The sequence below is a fragment of the Pristiophorus japonicus genome, chromosome 16 (genome assembly GCF_044704955.1).
Source record: "Pristiophorus japonicus isolate sPriJap1 chromosome 16, sPriJap1.hap1, whole genome shotgun sequence".
In the NCBI taxonomy this organism is placed as follows: Eukaryota; Metazoa; Chordata; class Chondrichthyes; family Pristiophoridae; genus Pristiophorus; species Pristiophorus japonicus.
Window position 1 is genome coordinate 92,263,531 of NC_091992.1, and position 4,676 is coordinate 92,268,206.

General features: G+C 40.3%; 1 pseudogene; it reads left to right on the forward strand.

Moving 5' to 3' along the window:
• Window positions 1–1,164: 1,164 nt before the first annotated feature.
• Window positions 1,165–1,459, forward strand: LOC139227103 (large ribosomal subunit protein eL37 pseudogene; annotated as a pseudogene).
• Window positions 1,460–4,676: the final 3,217 nt, after the last annotated feature.

Genomic DNA, 4,676 nt, shown 5'->3' on the forward strand with positions numbered 1-4,676 from the left:
ACCAGTAAAACTGTCAGCATTTTAATATCTAACCTAATTCAGTAGCATGACTATAAAACTGTAATTTATTGCTGATATGCAACCATCTTATTAAACCAAACAATCACACTGAGTCGCTTGTTGTCAGAAATGATTCTTTTAAAGTTTTTTTTTAGCCTGTGCTGATAGGTATGAATTAAAGCGTCGCATTGTAAAACATCCACCTGTGAAAATTATCACCTTTCCATAATCCTATGATTTAAAGCTAACAACCATAATTAAAAGCTCCATTGGACGGGAGTTTTTAGCTGCCTCTGTACAGGATAGTAAAATATCTGCTGAGTGAGCGTGTGTGTGTCTCCAATAGGGGGTCTGCGAATATCTGTGGATGATTAACTTAAACCATCCATACTGGAATTGTCTATCCTTGACAGCCAGGAATATCTGGGATCAAGGCTTATATGATGGGTATATCTGAAATCTGAAATATAATGGTCATTGTCAGCATTTTTCATTGGGCTATGCAGCAGATATATATATAATATATAGATGTAAAAGATCCCAGGGTTTTCCCTGCTGAGATATATCTCAGCAGGGAGAACCCTGGGATTTTTTACATATACCTGAGAGGGCAAACAGGGGCTCGTTTAAATGTCTCATCCAAAAGACGGCACCTCCGACAGTGCAATCCACCTGTATGGACTCCCTCCATACTGCACTGAAGTGTCAGCCTAGATTCTGTGCTCAAGTTTCTGGAGTGGGGCTTGAACCCACAATATTCTGACTCAGAGGCGAGAGTACTAATACTGAGCCCCAGTTGATGTGTGTGTACATATAAGATTGACCAGATTCTGGACACTGTATTGAAGCCTGTAAAGGAGTGAATAGCAGCAGGGGCAACGTTAGTATTAGGCAATGTCATGCTGGAAACTGTTGAGCACCTTGAAGAAAGCAGGTCGAAATCTTATCACGGTTTTGTGTCTCTGTTGATGGCAGATTGAGCAATCTATCAACATCAGTTGGTCTGCTCCATCTGCAGCTGTTTATGTGCACGTGTCAGCCAGTAAGATCAAGCCACCAGTTTGGTCACTCAGTTGACGCAGCTTTTGACTTGCCAGGTCTAAACCGGGACTTTAAAAAGTGCAAATCTTAGTATAATCAGGGTAAAGGAAATCAACAGTGAAAATGACGGAAGGAACATCGTCATTTGGTGAGAGGCGGAACAAGACCCACAGTCTTTGCCGACGGTGTGGGGCGAAAGCATTTCACCTGCAGAAATCGACGTGTGGTAAATGTGCCTATCCTGCCAAGAGAAAGAGGAAGTAGAACTGGAGTGCGAAAACTAATAGAAGAAACACAACTGGTGCAGGTGGCATGAGGCACCTGAAGGTGGTGTGTCGCAGATTCAGGAACGGATTCCGTGAAGGGATCACCCCGAAGCCCAGATGCACCACAATGGCTTCCTCCAGCACTGCATAAACTGTCGGTTTAGAAAGTTTAAAATAGGAAATTAAACAAATGTACAGTCTGAGGAAATTCAGCTCAGGCCACTTACCTTGGAAGTGTTTGAAATCTTATTATGCGTAACTTTGAAATCATTCAGTCAGCAGTCTTAATCAAATTAAAAAATTGACAACCCCCGCTTCACTTTAATTTCTGTTGTTAATCATGCAGCACAAGCCTCCGGTGGAAAGGCCCCTGTTAGAATAAATTGGCTATTTCTTTCAAAGTTTTCATGTGAATCGAGGTGTGGAATGAACTGGCATCGAACAATTATTCGGGAAGGGGGACTGCTTGCATTCAGGTTGTGGAATATTAGCATATGAAAGGTTAACAGGTGGGCATGAGATTACTTTATCCACTATTTTAATGGAGCAGTTGAAGATCTGCAGGTTAGTGTATCTATTAAAAGAGCCAATAAGGGAATCATCCACTTTTGGCACCCAGTGTTTGCGTCAAGAAGTTCCAGATTAAGTATTGTAATGTATTTGCTTCATGGTTCTTTGCTTAAGAATTCATAGCTATTCATAGTTCATTAAGAACTAGTTTGTTTATTAACAAAGGTTTAACAATCACACTCCACATTACCAGTTCATCCACCAGGCTCACAACCGCATACCTCCTCGTGGATGACCTAGACCCAAGTGACTGGGGTTTTTATTGAGTCTTGTGAACATCACATGACTGGCTAAGCCACTCACAATGCAACAGCTCTACACTTTTTTTTCCTGTGAGTATACTCACAGGTGCACACATTACATCGATTTAAATTTTATGTAAGAAGCCTCTGGAGTTCTCCCGATGTTCTGGCCAACATTCATCCTCAACCAACACCACCAAACAGGTTAATTCATCTAATTGCTGTTGGTGGGACCTTGTGGTGCATATATTGACTGCTGAATTTGTCTATAAAACAGCAGTGATTACGTCTTTTAAATGTTATTCTTCGGCAGCAACGTGTTTTGGGGCGTCCTGAGGTCATGGAAGGTGCTATATACATTCAAGTTCGTACTTTCTTGCTTAGCTAAAGTTTCCTCTGCACAAGAGGAAAGATATTGAAGTTTACGGATGATACTTCAATGGTAAACCGTGAGGAAGAATGTGGAGATTGAACAAGGACCTAGGTTTGTAGAGTAGGCAGCTAGATAGTGATACAGTTCAATGAGGCGAAAGGAGACGTCTTATGTTCAAAGGAAAAGAAGAGGGAAAAGAAATATGTCCCAAATGGTAATCCTATTACTGGAGTTGCAGAACAGCAAGATCAAAAGGTACAAATCCATAGATCTCTAAGGCAGGAATGATACAACAACAACAACAACTTGTATTTGTATCAGGATGAGAGTTTATGCTTGTGAAGAAAGGCTCAAAAAAATCGTTTTATTTTTCACTGGGATGGAAAAGATAATAAGAGGGTATGGACTCCGGATTCTCACCAGCAGAACAAAGGAGGAATTGAGAAGCAATACGCCCAAACCTCTCACGAGAGAGACTGATGTTGTTATGCTGGCGGGAAATCTCATTTTCCACACCAGAGATTCTTGTGAGCTCTATGACATTGTCCATTTTGTAGCAAAGAGCATTGGATTATGTACAGTTTAGTTCTGTGAGTTCATACCCATTAGAAGAGGCCTGGGCTGCTTAACTCAAAAGGAATTCAGTCTGGCCTGGTTTTAAACAAGGAAAAGAAGGAACAACATTTCCACTGTAATAAGCATCAATGAGTAGAATTTCTTGTTGGTGATATCAGTATTATTCCATTTGTTAATGGGGTTATCTTATCAAATTTCTGCTGTGCAGCTGTTAATGTTTTCGTTCTTTGCACCCCCATATTAATTCAGCCTTCATATCTTAAATCACTTTTATAAATGAGTCTGAACTCCCTATGCCTTTAAGATTGTCTAATCTTGCTTTGAAACCCAAGAATGGGGCAGAAATCTTTATCTGTTAATTGCCTTTAGCTACTAGATGTGTCTTAGCTGTCATAAGATCGTATGTCAGTCTTTGAAAGTGGTAGAGCATCCCGAAAATCTTTATTTTAGTTGAAAGTATCAAGCAAATATATCGTGCAAGAACAGAAACACATAAATGACAATCGTAGTTATATACTTACAGCAGACATCCTTCACTTCATTCGTTGACTGGACAACATAACAAAGATTGCAACTCTAAGAATTCAAGTAATTTTTGGAAATTGCTTTCGCATCCACAGTGTTTGTCTTTTCTTTCAGGAATATCAATACGTTTTCTTCTGAGATTTTCAAACAGTCTCTGCTTTGAAATTTCAAATTGCCTCCTCTCATGGGATTTTCTAACTCGCTGAAATAAACAGAACAGTCTTTGCAATATTCCACAAAAGAGTTGCTGGAACTCCCTTGATTTTGAATGTCCAACCACTCAGATGTAAAAAGAAATTGCCAAATACAAACAGAACCAATCACACTGCACTATTTAAGTTTGAATTATACCTCAAGCCGGCAACTGATGAAACTTACAACATTGTATTGGGATAGCCGTGGTGTGAAACATTGGCTTTAGCTGCCTATTAAACTTCCCCCGCTGGTAATTTCCACAGGGCTTCTTCTGATTGTTTGCGGAAGAAAGTCAGGAACCCAGCAGAAATTACATGCATGGCCATTCACACTGATCCACTGATCTTCTGCCAAGGTTTTGGCAGGAGATCGCGGAACCCCCACAGACATTTGACCTCTATGTACAGTTACTGGATCTTTAAAGGGGCAGCCACCAAATCACAAACTAGGCAAAAATGTATAATTTGTGTCCGAGAGGACAATGGATGATAATGGTGTGCTGCCTATGTCAGCAGTCTATAGTAATCGGGATTGGGCTAGGAAAAACATCAGCTTGCTCCCAATTTTCCTTTCAAACCAAAATTGAGCAACTGTCACCACCATAATGGGCAAAAAATGTTTTAGACTCTGTTTTCTCTCCCTGAGAAGAGGCTTTGGGTGTTATAAAGGTTTCACACTGCTCAATTCCTCTTCCCAAAATCGGTTGGGAAAGCAACAGGAAATCAAAGCTTAAAATCCATAAAGTAAGGGTTGAGCAGGTACTATGAGAGGGAAACCCACACTAGAATAATCATATGAGGCTTTTAATGGAGTATGTTTCATGGGCTGAATGGTCTTTTCATGCTCTATACTTTCTATGTCTTACATTGATCCAGGTTTTAGACAATG